This window comes from Hippichthys cyanospilos, chromosome 3, assembly GCF_059441005.1.
Source record: "Hippichthys cyanospilos isolate Australia breed blue-spotted pipefish chromosome 3, RoL_Hcya_1.0, whole genome shotgun sequence".
Lineage (NCBI taxonomy): Eukaryota > Metazoa > Chordata > Actinopteri > Syngnathiformes > Syngnathidae > Hippichthys > Hippichthys cyanospilos.
The window spans coordinates 18,437,683-18,455,396 of record NC_142371.1 but is presented as its reverse complement, the minus strand read 5'-3'; the positions used below and the strand labels follow the sequence as shown (position 1 = coordinate 18,455,396).

The 17,714-nt window shown below is 39.1% G+C and overlaps 1 protein-coding gene across 1 annotated transcript in view; it reads left to right on the top strand.

Annotated features, from left to right (window-relative positions):
- Positions 1-3,918: 3,918 nt before the first annotated feature.
- ddr1 (discoidin domain receptor tyrosine kinase 1) overlaps positions 3,919-17,714 on the top strand; it is a 51,446-nt gene continuing 37,650 nt past the window's right edge. The window contains exon 1 of the mRNA XM_088410614.1: positions 3,919-4,159. The gene's annotated coding sequence lies outside the window, so the exon portion shown is untranslated. The remainder of the gene's footprint in view (positions 4,160-17,714) is intronic.

Sequence of the window (17,714 nt, the reverse complement as noted above, 5' to 3'; positions counted from 1 at the left end):
ATGACGTATTCAGCGACGCATTTAATGACATCCGAGCGCGGTGCGACTCGGTCGTACGCGCGCCCACCGACCGCCAAGTTTGAATTTTGTAATTGTTATTGATGCCGTAATCCGTGAAAAATGCCGTAACAAGTGGACGAAAAAATTTCCTATTGCTTTTCGTAAGGCGAAAAAAACGGGATTGAATGAGTTGAACAAAGAGCAAAAAATACAAATATGTTTCCCAATGTATACAGTAAAAGTAAAAAAAAATCTCCAGAAAAATGCCCGCGATAAAGAACAAAGATTTTGTGCTTTGTTATTCCTTTCTCGCGGTAATCCCGGGCGACGTCTTTTTATACGTGACGACTCGTGTTACAGCGTCCTCGCTCTCCCTTGAATTCCTCGCAGGATCAGACCTGCTCTTCACGCTCCGCTGCTTTGCGCTCAAAAGCTTTGAGGTGGGGAGAGTTTGTGGGAGAAAGTGTGACAAACATTTTTCCCCCCATGAAACTCACTTCAAAAAAAAAAAAAAAAGTAAACCGATCGCGGTGAATGGCAGCAGAGCCAAGCGCGATGAAAGACGTGCGAACAAAAAGGAAATAATGGGAGAAAAGGTCAGAATTTCTAGCATGCGATTGATGGTTGCCGTGGTGACCAACAAAGCAATGGCGGCTGGAGAAAGTGTCACATGGGAGCAAAAAAAAAAAACACACCAACTCCAGCTCCTTTTGACTGTAAATGAGATAAGAACATACGGGCACCGTATTAACCCTCAATTGAATTTCATCCTGGCGGAAAGCGAAAAAAAGAGGCCGTGTTGTCAAGGCCAAAGATCGAGAACGCTTGAGTGTTCCATTTGATTGCTTTTGATCTAAGTGGCGCAATGAAAATCATCATTCAATGCCATTCGCGTATTCAATGTTTTTTTTTTTCTCATCCCTCGGTGAGTTAACTCCTTTGTTGCCATTGGCAGTCATCCAAATCAAAAACATGCGATTGAGTTCATCCTTTTCAAACATCTGAAATGGAATTGATTTATTTGCCTTTAAAACGTGATCAAATTCAAAGCGACAAGTAAATGTGCAGCTCATTTGAGGGGAGTGAAGAAAATATCCCCCCCCCCGAACCAAACATGCAACTGGGGAATACTGGACTTTTTCCCATTAGATGACATCATCAGAGGTAGAAAAACAGTGATGAAATGAACTTAGTAAACATTAAATCAAACCGCTCTGACGTCATCCCCGACAGTCACGATCATCTGCGGGGCGGCCATATTTGCTTATATGGGTTGCTACGATACTATGTGTCGCATCAAACTTATGGAACTTATAAATCATTGTATAGGCGTGTTTTTTTTTTTTTTTTTACATAAGGGCAAGAAGCAGAGATGGTGAAGGTTTAAAAGCATTTGATGAATAAGTATGTATTTAAATAAAGCACTTAGATGGAACGAATGTAATTTTGAAAAGAATGGTTACATATATCTTTTTAAATGCTACATTATTAGCTTTCCGTTAGCAAATACTATATACAGCCATTAGGAACTGCACACAACTTTCACCTCTCACACTGTATCTGTTGTGACATAAATATGTTGCCACCATCGTTGTAGATAAGTCTTATCGTAATCAGCTGTTGCTACAGCTAATCGCTGGAATTTTGCTTATTTGAAGGGTAAAATGTGGGAGAAAAAAGTAAGAAGAAAAAAAAAAACAATTGCAGGTTTGCAATAAGCATGCTAGTTTTAATATAAATAAATGTATACTTTAAATAACATATATATATATATATATATATATATATATATATATATATATATATATATATATATATATATATATATATATATATATATATACACACACAATATATGCCTGCTTTTACTTTGAAGTTCCTCCTTGAAACATGGTACAGTGACAGCAGTCAACTTGACATTCTTTCCTGCCAGATCAACTTTGGGGTATTTATTTGTTTTCTGATTTACATTATTTATTTATTGATTCTCAGCTCACAAACAAATTCAGCTAGCAAATGAGCGCCCGGAACGTAACTTGTTAATTGTAACATCTATGCTGTTTTGTTAGCATTGCACCATAGCACGGCATGTTCGAAGCTTAACATGAAACTAGCTTTGGACTAAATGATATGAATTTGTTTGAACATTTTGCGGTTCTAACGACATTTAGTCTTTTTTACGCTTCAACTCAATTTCAATCCCAAGTAAGAAAACTTGAAGCACGCACACTTGACCTCTTATTTGTGCAAGCGTCAGTGTATTTTAGCAAGTTTGAGTGCCTTTTAAAATCATTTCTGTGACAAGTTTACGCCGGCTGCGACCGTGTGGGGAATGTTATCATCCGTGACTAAGTCGGCTCCGCTGTATTCTATTTCATTGAGCGGGTGACAGTGTGTCTTTCGAAGGCATTTACGGCCCACGGGCGCACAGTAAACGGCGTAACAGTGCGCCTGTGTCAATCCCAGTGCGTTAATGACCTTCATTGTCCCTTCGAGCTCAAGTTTGCATCCTCCTCCCCAGTCAAACGGGCATGCCCCAACGCATAGGAAAACCGCAGCCGATCAAGCTTTTGCTGCAAAACGCCATAAACACACACGAGCGCAGGCGTCCCTCTTTTTTTTTTTTTTTTTGAAAGGCAAATTTGCTCCCAGTTTGTGCTAACGCCTGGGGGTCCCGTATCAACATTTCTCAGCAGTCTTTTGCTGCCTCAATGCTGCGCTTTAGTGCAAAAGCCTTCAATGTGACTCATTGTAGCCCAGGGGCTGTAATGCTATGCTGTTACGCCACCGACGCTCTATAATAAAGTTTGCTTCACAAGCGCCAGCTCTGCATGAAACGCTTTGCACCGAGTCTTTCGGAACACTCAAAAGAAAAATTGTAGTTTAGGTTAGGACGTAATTGCATAAAATCATAAATAAAATGGGCTGGTTTGCGTCATTAAACGATTATTTACAGTTTAAATAATATACAGTGAATAAAGTAGATCATCGTTGCAGCGTTCCTTCAAGAATTCGCAAAGTAAAGGTTGATTTGTTTTTCTCCATGTTTTATACTTCTTTCAGTTATAGTAGTTTTTATTTTTTAAAATGTATTCTGTGTTTCAATATTTCTCAATTGATAAGAATTTTTTTTTCAGATTTTATTTACACTCTCAAAATTCAAATCTTGATGAAAAAAAACCAGCCAGCGTGAAATGTGAACCGCATTGTCGCGAGAAAACACCGTATGAACATTAATTGAAAAAAAACTGTTAGAAATACAGTATTGTAGATATGTTCAAAAAATACATGTTTAACTTTTCATAATAATTCAGAGTTTGAAGTTTTTATTCTCTGAATTAGGCTTCAAAATTCAATGGTATTCCCCAATTCAGATATCGACCAACCATGGCTCACCTTGTTTTCTGAGTTTGGTCATGTGACACTCACAAGCTGTGCCTTGATTGGTCTCTGCCTGAGCAAAAGTGTGTTGTCATTTTCAGCTAACAGCATGTGGCAAAATTTGCGTTCCTCAGATGGCTAAAAACAGGAGGGTTTTGCTTATTAATTCATGAAAAAAAAAACAATTGAGCCAATTTTTTTAAAGCGATATGTTCTGGAAAGTTTGCAGAGCGCCGCCTTGTTCTTTTCTATTGTAGCGTGTTTATTATTGGGAGCAAAGGGTTAACAAGGCATGCAATCAGAGCTCCTGTGCAGTATTTTAAAAAGCTTTTCACACACACTTCAAGTTTCACTCCTAAGTTGTCCGGCACAAAGTCCCGCCTACCGCAGCTTCCTATTGGCCTGGTTATTCTTTGAATATCCAATGAGGCACCTTGCTCTCTTCCCTGATTGGCCACAGCCGGTGCAGTTATGTAAATGAGCACCTGGTGACGCCCGCTGTGGACCGGCTGCCTCGGCACAAACGCGGAGCTCGCATTCGCGGACGGAACCGAGCAGGTCTACTTCTCCTTCGCTCCGATTATTTTCCGACATTTCCCGTTGCTTTGTGACAAGTACAAAAGCGCGAAGCAAGACACCTCGCCGACTTTGGAGTGAACACTTCGTAAGGATTTTTTTTTTTTTTTGGACGCTTCCAGAAATTCGGTCCTCGCCGGAGTGATCCAAAAGTTTTGGAGGTGCGGTGCTGTCAGAAAGTAGCGTGTGGGCTCTCTATAAGGTACGTTCGCTCGCTATTGGCGGCTGCAGTATGCGCGTGCGTGTTTGCGCGTGGCTTGGCGTCTGTCAGTCTCGGTCGTGAAACGGTTCTGGACCGCCGCCACGCCGACGGAGCCTTCCGTCCAAGGTGTAACGTTGCGCACGGATATTAGCAGCCGCGTGTCTGAAATGTTCTGACAGTGTGCATCACGACCTGGATTTACTGCCAACTCGAGTACACTGCAAACGGAGCGCATGCGCGCCTGTGCAAGGTGGCCCACTGATTCGAAATGATTATAATAATCACTATCGTTGTTCGCAAAATGTGAAAGTGTTATTTCTGCGAACCAAATCATCAGATGTACTTATTTGTTGTGATGTCAAAAAAAGCGCTTTGTTTATTTTGTCCCTTCAAGGCTACAGTGACACTGCTCTTATTTATTTATTTTATGCTGACCTTGTTAATTTGATTGTCGAAACTCAAATTTTGACTTTACAATAGTTTCGTTATACTGTTTCCAATAAGGTGTTGTTTATGGTGGATATATTAATTTTACACTTTTGACGAAATATCGACGAGCCCAAGTTGAATTTGGCAGAAATTTGCCTCTTTTGTTCCTTTGAGGCCACCGTACACAGCTTGCTCTTCGTTGTGCGGTAATTGAGATTGATAATAAGTCAATAATGTTCCCAATGTCGTTCATATGGAATTGTAGTTTTTTTTCCTATTAAATAACATGTAAATTATGTAGCCACTTGTGACTCTGAAACACGAATTTTAAAATTTGAGATCTTTACCAAGATTAGCCTATTTTGTCCCTAAAAGGCCCCTGTACCACATCACTTGGTAGCCACTGATTCCTAGTAAAAAATGTGACAGTTGAAACATTAATTTGTATATTGAGACAACAAATAAAGCGTTTTGCTTTTTTTTGCCCCATGAGGCTACCGTACCGCATTGAAATACCGCTGACCATATTCATTTGACAGCTGAAACACAAATCTGACGCACTCAGTTTTACAATAGACTTAATTTTCCTTCCCTCAAGGCCACTTTATACTGCTTGCTATAAGCTGTTGCCTCTGCTGGATATATTAATTTGACAGGCGAAACACTGAGTGGAATATTGAGAAGTAGGAAGCGCTTTTATTTGGAAGATATTTGCATCTTCTTCCTTTGAGGCCACCTGACACAGCACGCCCATCAGATTTTGGTATCGATACCTAGTATCTAATGGTCCCAGTATCGCTGATACAACATACTTTCGGATTCATGGTATTGATGGTATTTTAAATTATTTTGGCTTTTCAGTAACTTGTATATATAACATGTAAAGAAGATAAAGGACACTGAAAATAACCTTTCATGCCACAATATTTAGTCTTTTTTGCTTTTTGTGTGAGTGACTCACGAGAAACTAAAACTTGGCTATTGCTACAGTATCGATTCCAATGATGCTTTGATCGAGTTGTGCAGTTGAAATAAAAATCCAAATGCTAGCACGCTTCACAGAGTTAGCTTTGCATTTTCGTCCCCAAAAGACCACACTACTTATTTATGTAAAAGCCACAAAAGAAATGTGAATAATTAGCGATATTAGCAATTTTTTAAAGGAGATTGTTTCTTTTTGCCCTTTCAGAGCCACCGTAGGTTCTTGTTATTCACTGCTGACCATTTCAATGTGACATTTGAAACACAAATCCAAACTACTGACAAGTTATACATTTACCAGCCGAGTTTTATTAGCATTTTTGTCCCTTGAAGGCAACAGTAGCCTACTTTTTATTCCGTGCTGACTGTATTAACAGTCGATAGATGAAACTGAATATTTTGAAGTCGAAACACGTACTTTGCTCTTCGGGTCCCCCGAAGGTAGGAAATGCTAAAAATTGAATGAGTATTTATTTTTGACAGCCGCAATTAGGGATGTTCGATACCCGATACCACTGTTGATATCAAAGTCTAATAACTTCATGCTTTTAATACAAACATGCTAAAGGATCTTATTGTGGTTAGTTATTTAGGGTATGTACACGTAAAGTACTTTACACAATTTGGGGGGGTGGGGGTCCTTAAATTGGAGCTGCATTCCTCCTCACTCCCTCACTAAAACAAAGTCAAACAAAAGCCATTCTTTGCGGAACGGCCCCACGGGCCAGCTCTCGGGGTCGGCGCCTCAGCGCATGCAGGTGTAACCCCCGATACGCTCGCAGTACCTCAGGTGACCCCTCTGATGACAACATCACACGCATGTGGTTTTGCCTTGGGGGTAGCAGACACAAACATGACCTGAGGCCCTGCGGCTTGCTGTGAAAACATGCTTGCAAGTTCCATATGATCATAGACTTTTTTTTATTAACATGCAAAGAAAACATCATTTTCAGTTAAAAAAAAAAAAGCTTTTTAAAAAAAATATATATACTTAAGGGGGTGACACTGTATCAGACTGATTAACACTTGAGCCTCACATGCAGAGGTCACAGGTTCAATTCCGGCCTTCTAGTGAAATTTGCTTGAAAATATCCATTCATCCATTTTTTTATAAATATGATAGGTGCTAAACACGCAGTCATGTTCAGTCTTTTGAGGAAAAAAAGTTTCTTTTTTGACTCAAGACTCCCAGTCTATGTTGGAGATGTTCCATGCAATGAAGACCTAGCATCTATTCCATGCGGCGCCCACCTTTGTTGGCACGTAAAAGCAGTGGACGTCTTACTGGCTCCTCCAAGCCCGCACAAGACGGGATTTTTCACTTTATAGGCTTTTTGGCAGCATTTTGCCTTTTTTTTTTTTTTACAGAGGGTGAGGGAGATGTAGTGAGGAGGGGCCCCTAACCACCAGGGGGGCGTGCGCAGGTCGCCAGGTTGCTTGTTTAATGGGCTTTCGCCTGCTAATTTCTCCCACGGCGTCCCACGGGAGCCCTCGCCACCGTCTAATTGCTCTTTATGGGATTGCGCGTTCCGCGCCAGGGAACGCGGGAGGAGATGGGAAACTGCTGAATGGGAGGTTCTGGACACTTGTGTTAGTAACATGTTTTTGGAAACTGCGAGGGGGGAATAAGGTTGGTTTTTTTCATAATGCAGCCATGCATGTTTTATCTTAAAATACTTAGAATAATCAGAATTCTCACGTTCAAGTCAGATTTCTGATTAAAGTGAGAATTCTGCCTTTATTGTCAGTGCCCCCCCACTCGCCCCACCGACGCTAAATAAAATTAGCATCTAAAAGATATAGAAATCAATTTTTGACAACTTTCGATTACTGCTTTTTACAGCATTTATACAGGTTACAGGTTAGTCTAAAACTGAAAAAAATACCCAAGTGCATCAAAGTAAGAATCAGTTGAATAAATTATGAAAATAGTCATAATTCATTTTAAAATACCACTTTGCACTTTGAAGTCAGAATTCTCAGTATTCAGTTTAATGTATTCTGCGAATAACCAGTGTGCACTTTATAGTAAGTTAAATAAAAATAAAATTCTATCTTTAATTTAATTTATTGACTTGTATTTATTTAATTTGATTGATTTTAGATAGTCAGACTTCTCCCTTGACTTTCTTATAATTCTTGTAATTTTCACTATTAGTTTTGTTTTCTAGAATAGCCAAATTCCCCTTTAAAGTGTGAATTCTGGTCAGAATTTTGCCAAACTAATCTTTCACAGAATAGAATACAATACAATATGTTTTATTTGTTACTGTGCCAATTCCGCTTCAATTTGAAAAGACCCTTTTTTTTTTTTAAACAAAAAGACAAAATAAAAGCGTGTTTGGTCCAGCCCAGTTAATGATTGCCCACAGCCCATTTGGCGCTTTATCTTCTCCTTTTTGTCTGGTGGGTGGCGCCTTATTTGCTTTGTGCGCGGCGAGCTCTGTCAAAAGACTCGAGCAGGTGTATCGGGGCGTTGAGACATCCGCGGGCCAGTCCTGCGTAATGCCATGTTCTTCACACTTGGCTGTTTCACCGCTTTGGCTCCCAAAGTTCATTAACTCTTTTGCGTGCAATGAACAAGAATTTTCATTGTGTAAAAAATTTGTTGTGTGCCAGTCACAAGGCTAGATTTTTTTTTTTTTCTCAAAATCAAACCAATCAAACACTATATTAGTCTAGTTTATATATATATATATATATACATATATATATATATATATATATATATATATATATATATATATATATATATATATATATATATGTATATATATATATATATATGTATATATATATATATATATGTATATGTATATATATATATATATGTATATATATATATATATATATATATGTATATATATATATATATATATATATGTATATATATATATATATATATATATATGTATATATATATATATATATATATGTATATATATATATATATATATATATATATATATGTATATATATATATATATATATATATGTATATATATATATATATATATATATATATGTGTATATATATATATATATATATATATACTGTTATTTTGTCATCAAAAACACATTTTCATTGTTTTTATTCATGTTTTAAATAATGAAGAGAAACACTGTTGAGATGCCACCAAACCAAAAAATATTCGTGTCAAAGTCAATGCCCTTTCACAAACATCAAATCTTTCATATGGTACCACCAACGTGTACGTAGACAAAGCACGGAATATTTTCTCGACCCCGTGTGAAAATGGACTGGCGCTCCGGGGATCGCCTTTTCGATAACACCCGGCACCGAAAGGGTTAAAAAGCGCGGCTGCTTGGGGTGCTCGGGAATTCCAGGGCCAGACTCTCCATTTTATTAGGAAAGGAAGGCAAGGCACGTCCTCGGTTCGTCAAGCGCGTCCTCATCAAGTCCGGACGCTCTGGCCTCGCAACTGAATTGACTGCTGTGGTCTGACGAGCGCATCGATCGCGTTAACGGCATCAAAGTGTGTTTTACTTGTCGAGTTGACGATTGGCGGCTTTATTGGATTTTCCTCTCTGTGAATCTTCCAACGTGCCTTTAATTACCTCTGCCGAGCAGATGATCTTCTCATATCTGTTTGTTAGGATTAAGCAAAAGCCACTGATCTGGATTCCATTATCAGTGCTCTTTTTTTTTTTTGCGTCCCTTTGTCCTCGACGCATCATTCTTGACTCGTATTTTCAAATCAACGTGCGCCCATCAGATGTGCCTTGTTTTTTTTAAACATCTAAATAAGAAAATGATTAAGTCGTTGATTGCTTCCAGTCGTAACTTCAAAATAAAAGCGGACCCAATGACGTTGGTTTCATACATTACTTGATATCCCAGGTTTTATTTTGAAGCATCGTCTGGCCCAACATTGTTTGGCGGAGATATTAAATTTATTATGGTGTATTTGCATCACGGTTTATTAAGTACCGTAGACCTACTTTGTCCTTTTATGGCGCGGTATTTGGGACTCCAAATAATCCTGTTTCCAGAGGTAAAATGAACATTGATTATGATGAATTATTTTTAATCGCTTCATACGTCACAGTTGGGTGCAAACAGTTAGATGACAAATATGCAAACGGGATGCAGTACCCGCACTCCAAACTAGGTGGCGGTAGTGTCAGTTTGCCACTCTAAAGTTTCCAAGATACGCTATTGCTAGGCTAAGCTAAATGCTAACGCCTCAAACTTCGCAGGCTCATAATACAGGAGTGGATTGTGGAATGGACTGCTTGTGTATGAGTGATGATATAGGATGGTGACGGATAAAATACAATATCAATATCGGATCGGGGACCCCTAAAAAATATCTTTACAGTCTTTATTGCTCCAAACGTGAAGCACTATCTGATTTTGAGGATAGAAACATTTCTGTGACAATGGACATGCCGCGGTGCCTTATCTTTCCAGTGTCTCGATTGGCTATGGAAAAACTTTGAAGCGGCGCGATATGATTGATTCATATCCCCGCGCCCCCTCCCTCCTTCTCCATAATCCGTCTCCTGTGATCTTGCATCGGGCTGGTCCCGTCAAGGGACGCCGTGGTGAGATAAGCGCCGTGCGCGTGCCCAGGAAAACTTACATCTTGGCTTGTGAGCTCCACTTCAAAGACTTTGTCATTTGTCTCCCATCATATTTTGGCAGGCCGCCTCGTTTTTCACTCGGCAGGTCCCCCCCCCCCCCCCCTTCCCCCCTCCCCCCCACGCTCCTGCATATGAAATTTGATATGAAAAAGATGATCTTGCAAACCCCCAGATGAAAGCTGTGACATTTCAGGGATTATTTGAGGGAGTGAGGCTGAGTATTTGATATCGTTCATTAGACACTTTTTTTGGTGCGAGTACTCTTGTAGTTAGCGATACCGATACCAAGTACTGATACCTCAAGTACTTTGATACGTAACACTTTCCCCCCAAAAGCAATGTTTTGAGCTGTTTAACTTTAGTGTGGTATTTTGTCCAATTCTTTGCATCCAAGGCATTTCACATCCAAGGGATTGTATTGAAAGAAGACAGGGAGCTGAAATTTCACCCGGATCTTAGAAATACATGATAGAAAACAAAAACAAAACAATGACAGGTCATTTTAAAGAAAGGTATAGCATTCCTTTAAATTTCACAAGTACCGATTCCTTGAAATAAAGTCAGATATCGGCCCGGTATCGATATGTGGTATCAGTGTGTGTGTGCATATATATATACATATATATATATATATATATATATATATATATATATATATATATATATATATATATATATTAGTTGTAAGAACATCAATTGCTTTTGAGTCATATCCATTACAACACTGAAATCCATGAGATTGATTTACCATTGCCTTAAAAAAAAACATTGAAAGCAATGCTACTTGAGCTCATTTCCATCCCTTTATACATATTCCGTATCCTTTTTTTTTTTCCCAATTCTTTGTTGATCTACTCAAGACCTCACACATACGGGCCCAGTAAGGCGGCTATCAATCACCAAAGTCTCCTGGCAACGTCGACGCTCTAACATACTTGGAAGCAGCCATCAAAGTCGAATGAGCCGCGGTACATTTTCCTCTCCGCTGTGAGCTGGCTGATGCATCATAGTGCCCGCGGGGGGGGGGGGGGGGGGGGAAATGGGGGGGGGGGGGGGGGGCGTGTCACATTAGCATGAGCAACTTGTCCTGAGCCGCGTAATTTAAGTCTCTTTAGAAGGCCCACTGTGATTGAGGTGTCAGCCTGCGGGCCCAGCTTAGCACTTCTGCTAACGCTCACGCTTCTTTTTTTTGTTTTTGTTTTGGCAAGCACATTGCTTGTATAATGAAGGAAGGCCATTACGCGGGCTACCCGTGTACCAAATACAACAAACAATTTATTGGGGTATAGGCGAATTTTACAGGGGAGCGAAAAAAGGATGAAAAACCCAAGAAGCATTGCGTGACATTTTTCAAACTATTTTTGACAAAATTCGCTGTTTTCACGCGGGAAATTCAGAAGAACTGAATTTTACCCTGCAGAGGTTTGTTTGGACTTTTTCGGGGTTCCCAAGCTTTGGAGTTTGAAGATTTAAAAACAGTGAAACGAGATTTCAAACTCAGGTTTTCGTTCATATTCAGTCTTTTTAATATGTTTTTTATGGGCATCCATTAGCATAATTAGCGATCGACCCTGCCTGGACCCACTCCAAAATAAAAGTGTACCAAGGCATCGATTTGCTATTCGTAAAGTTAACGTTTATTTTCAAAGTTGGCCTTCCTCCGGCATTGGCGACCATTAGCTTGACTTTTCCTAGCTAAATAAATATGTAAATTGCCTCATTTTATTTTTTGTCAATCAAGTTAGTTGAAAATACTATATATATATTTTTTAGAGGACCTCTAAACAAGACACCGTACAATTGGCTGCTGATAGAGTTGAGTAATCGAGCCTCCTCTTTGAAGTTACCTGTTACTTTTTCCTCCTTTTCAGCAAGGGGGCGGGGGGAGCAGTTACACGCGATTTATTTATTTATTTTTAAGCCCGACTGATCAGCTTCACCAATTTTGAATGGGAAAACAAGAAAATGAAGGCTGTCATTAGGCCTGATGATTAATTGGCTCCTCCATTTTTGTTTTCTTCCCGTTGTGACTCAGGCTGCGAAGCTCCACCAAACCGGTTCCTGTTGGACGTTTTTTCCAGGACGCCCTTCCTCTCCGCTCTTTATAATCATCTTTCAATTCCCCCGTCCGTGCTTTCGGAGTGGTTTTGTGCCCCCCCCCCCCCCCCCCCTGCAGAGTTTCTGTTCTTGTCCTCTCTCTGCTTGGTTTCGTCGGGTCCGTCTCGCCGCTCCTCCCGACGTTTCCTCGGAGTGGCGCCGGCCCGTCACATGCTTTCGCAGGTGCCGGCACGAGGGTGCAAATTGAATTGTGGGAATCGCGTGGCGGAGTCTAAGAGAGGGATTGGCCAAAGCCCACTCGTGACACCGGCGTGGTAACGGCGGCCTGTTTGCTCGAGCCTCATTAGGAGTTTTAACACCGGCGGTTTTCTCATTATGGGCTCCAAGCAAAGGTCGCTGGCACCTCCTTGTTGACTTGCGTTTTGGCAGTAGAAAATTAAACAATGAAAAACTCCAGTGGAAGAAAGCAACATTCAACGCCGATACCGATTACTGATACTAATGAAGTTGTACTATTGATGATCTTTTTTTTTTTTTGCCAGTTTTTAGCCTTGGTAGTTAACAACTTAACTGATTGAGTCCCAGAGATGTAATTTAACTTATTATTATTATTTTTTTTAGGAGTCCAGACATTCAAACCTTTTATAGGTGTTTTGTGGTCAAAATGTTCAAGCGCGTTTAAAAACGGCTCGTACGAAATTAACTAATATGTTACTTCAGGTAATAAAATTATAAGTAATCAAATACTTTAGGCAATTTAGCACTGAATCGATTACTCAAGTATTAAAATACCAGTAATTGATTACTTTAAAATCTAAAGTACTTAAAAATTAGAGTAACCAATTACCTTCGTACTTAATAAAGTAATTGATTATCTTCGTACTTTTTGGACACTCCTTAAATATATATATATATATATATTAACATACCAGTAATTGATTACTTTAAAATCGAAAGTACTTAAAAACTAGAGTAACCAATTACCAAAGTACTTACTAAAGTAATTGATTACCTTCGTACTTTTTGGACTCTCATATATATATATATATATATATATATATATATATATATATATATATATATATATATATATATATATATATATATATACGTATATATATATATATATATATATATATATATATAAGCCTATGATTAATGGCAGCGTATTCTACAGTTAATGGAAGTAATTTTGCTCAATTATAAAGCTGCTGAGCTCCAGGTTAATGGTAGTTTGGCAAAAAATGTTTTTTTTGATATTTAATGGCACTGTCTGATCAATACGTCTGCATAAAGATGCTCATATGTTTTCGAGACAAAAACTATAGACATGTACAGTACATAGCGAAATCTATGTGTTCTTGAGCTCACGTATTTGCGTTTACTAACAAGCAAACACCACGAACAAGAGAAAAAGCCCTTTTGGTCCAGGTAGCAGCGTTGCCATAGCAACTATTCAAGAAACGTCGACGGCGCGTGGACTAACCGGCTGATATGTGATCGTTTCCAAAAGGCGTGATTAAATTAATGAAGCCCTCACCGCGCCAGGCGTGTCGAAATGAAAGCGCCCGAGCGCGAGGCCTCGTATCGAGCTTTTATCGAGCGGCCCGCGTCGGCGCGCGAGCCGGGCGCCGCTCCTTCCTTTCGTTTCTCGCGGATTAACCGAAACGAGCGAGAGGGAAAGTGAAGTTGCTCGGCCAACGCCAGGCATGTTCCGACTTGACTTGCGGGTGGGAACCAAAACACTTCCCGACTTGTCCACAGACGCACACACACGCGCTGTGTTGGATTTGCAACTGCCCTAAAAACACCTTTAGCCTTTACAAGAGGAACCATGTTGAACTTTGACAAGTTGTCACCATCTGGGTGAAATTTCAGCTCCCTAGTGGCTTCTTTCAGTGTTTTCGCTCTGATATGAAATGCTTTTGATTGGGAAAAAAAATAATCAAAGACAGCATTTGAAAGGTAGCTTATTTTTTAGATTTAGACTTGTTTACAATAGGTACTAATTATTCAGACATTATTTGTACAATTTAAAGGAGTATTTAAAGTTTATATACAATTTAAAGTTCATATTTATCTAATTGTTTCAGTACTAGCCATTTTTAGACACTTTTAAGCTATCGCTTAAAAGTATTTGGAGGAAATATAATAAGTACCTGGGATTGAATGTCTGGACGCGTAAGCACGTAAAATAACGTCTTTGGGATTGAATGAGTTAGCGTGACAAATTATTTTTCACATTCAATTACAGTACTACTTTTAAAAACACTTTTTTTTCCACTCAGTCGCCTGAACAAGACATGACATGTGACAAGTTCACAGCTCTGTTTATGAACATCACATGACCAACAGGTGAGCCATGATTGGTCATTACCCAAACTTTGAGCACAGGAAGTGAACAGGAGGTAGAAAGATGTGTTTTTAAAGCATTTAATCATCCATAATTTTTTATTTTTTCAAATTAGTCATTGCCAAAATATTTTTAAACCTTTTTTTTAAGTCATCATTCATTATATTTGAATATTTTCTACAAGAATAATTTTTTTTTAATATAAAAATGATGTCTCTAAATATTGTAATTCTCCATACATGACACACTTTTTTTTTTTGTTTTTCAAAATGAAGGGCTATTGTATGGGTGTGTCCTATAATCACTCTCTCACTCACTCATAAAAATTACAATTATTATAAAATACAAAGAAATTACAAGAATGAGATTGTTTCTGTTTTGCCATCAATTTTTACATTGTCGCCAAATTGTTGGTACGTTCTACTCGGTAACATAGAAAATATCAGAATTTGACCCTAACAACAAGGGTCTATAAAATCAGTTAATATTGTAATAGATTAGAATGATTGAATTTTTTTTTTGCCCTAATTCATACAAACAAAAAAACGTCCTCGTTCAAGCTTGCCGCCGGTTCCCGTTTGAACCTAAACTACTCGTGAGTTATGGATCGCGTCCTCATGGATCGCCCGTGCTTGTCATCAACGCCGAGTTTTATGAATTTATGCGATGATTTTTTATTGGGGAGAGTCATAAAGGCAAATGTGCTTTTGCTGCTAGCGATGTTTTCTTTCACCTTGTAGCGGACGTGACTGGCGCTGATGAAGCCGGCTTTGCTCTTGCAGCCTGAGCCGTGGTCATCAGTCACCATTTCAAAAAAATAAATAAATAAATAACCCGAAAGCTTGCATTGAGCGGGGCTGCAAGTCCGCATCGATTGGCGCTCACTAGCGTTTTGCGACGGCAAACTCCCACTCTTATTACCTTCATTTTTTTTCACGGCCAGACTCATACGTCCCCGTCACTAAGATCTTGTGAATTTGCGCAATTATTAAGCTTCTTGTACGCTCACAGGGGGCCTGTTTGTTTTTTTTTTCCTTGGGTTTTAATGACTCACAAATTATTCCAGGAAATGTTCCCCTTTAGTGCGCTTTATTTCGCCTTACATCAGCGGTGATTCACCTGCTCATTTTGTTCTTTAAGCTCAAGTGCTTCCTCGCTTTCATTGTCTTTTCAGTCATTACGCCGTTGAAGAATTCATGACCCCCGCCCGCCTTCCCCAAACTCATACTAGCGCTACATACCACAGCGCCGGCTTACGCTTCCGTGTATAGAAGAAAAGTGTGACACGCTGGTGCAGAATTTGATGAGCAATGCTGACCACTCAAAATATCTTATTGGTAAGCTTGAATCAACTCCCGTAATTTCCCAAATATGAGACATTTAATAAAATACTTAACTTTTTGCTTCGCTGGTGAGCACTAGCATAAATGCTAATTTGACTATTCCCAGCCAATATTCAGTTGCAGACAGACTATTAATAACAGACGGCCCTATTATACAGTACAGTGATCCCTCCTACTTCGCGGTCTCAGTACTTTGCGTTTTTTTCCAGGAAAAATTAAAAATACTTGAAAATAAAAAATCATTTAAAAAATGTGCAAAAATGTAAAAAAAAATGGATAAGGCAAAATAGTACACTCTACAGTACTGTGATAATCAAATAACGAAGTAATATCAGTTAATAACTATGTTAAGAATCCTTCAAGCGTTAGTTTGTGACGTTTTTATCTTATTTTGAAACGTATGCTTTTAATTTGTCGGGTCGCGTTTCATTTCCGTTTCCTGTTTTACATTCTCTGTGCGTCATTCGGCTCGTTACGGTGACGTAGTGAATGACAAAGTAAGCTCATATTTATAGTTTATTATCATTTATGTTGATAATGCACGCTACTGCCTATGTTTAGTAAGCGATGAGTGTTTATTCTGTTTATGTGTTTGTTTGGGTTGCATTTTATAGTTAGTAGTTGATGTTAGTTGTTGCTAACCCGCTAATGTCGGCTAAAAACACAGTAAATTCATAGATGAAGTGTTAATATGTTAGTTGACTGACTTTAAGATTGTTGTTGATTTATTATTCAACAGATACTACATGATACACCATACATGAGCCAAAATAAATGTGAAGTTCAACGTGATGACTTGCGTACTCTTACACCGGAGTCTTGGTGCAGATAACCAGTCCTGAGAACAAATTCTCAACAAACTAGTAATAATAATTATTTAATGAATATTTAATGAATATACAATAATGTTAATAAGGACAATGTAATGTTAAATAATAGGAGAAAGGAAATAAAATAGGCAAAAAATACAAAAAAAAGATTGTTTATGGTTACTGCAGCTATATTGGGGCGTACATAGAAATCTAGGAACTGATACCCCACTTCGCGGGGGGTTGACACCCCCCATTAACCGCGAAGTAGGGGGGATCACTGTATTTGTATCAGGAATATTTTCATTTTGGATGATTATTGAATTATTTGTTGTGTTCGGTGGCCTGTGCAAACATTTCTCGATAGAACATTTGCTCCGTGTTTATGCCGATGTACCGCTGATGACTTTGGTGAGTGAAAGGGGACGCAAAGGTTAAACTTGAGTATTCCCGACTACTGATTTCAAGTCCGTGTTATCCATTAATAATTCAGCAAACACAGCGCGAGTTCAAAATGTCCTTGTTGGCGGACTCGTGCTTTCCTCAATTTGTCTGAGTCACACGGCAACAAAAACTGTTTTCAGGAAAACGCACAAAATGACCTCGAGCGCCGGGTCACCTCCCCCTTTTCCCATCCTCCGAATGGAGGAGTAATTCATACTTCCTTCCCCGCAGCACTTTTCGGGCGCACACAAACCAGCTCCAGCGTGTCCGAAGGAAGTCCCAAACAAAGAGCTTAGCGCTCCTGCTGTCCCCTGTGGACATTAGTCACCTCCAACAGAGGACGTGCGAGATCGTTCTGATAATCGGGCCTAGTTTGAAGGTTTTCCCTCCGCTTGTGGTCTGGGATCCGTTAAGAAGGATTTTTACCTCCAGGTTTGCTCAGAAAACGGTCAATGTTGACAAACGTCATTACACGTCAATAAAAGTGACAATTTGTTTTTGTAACGTTGTTACCGAACAAGTTGACATTT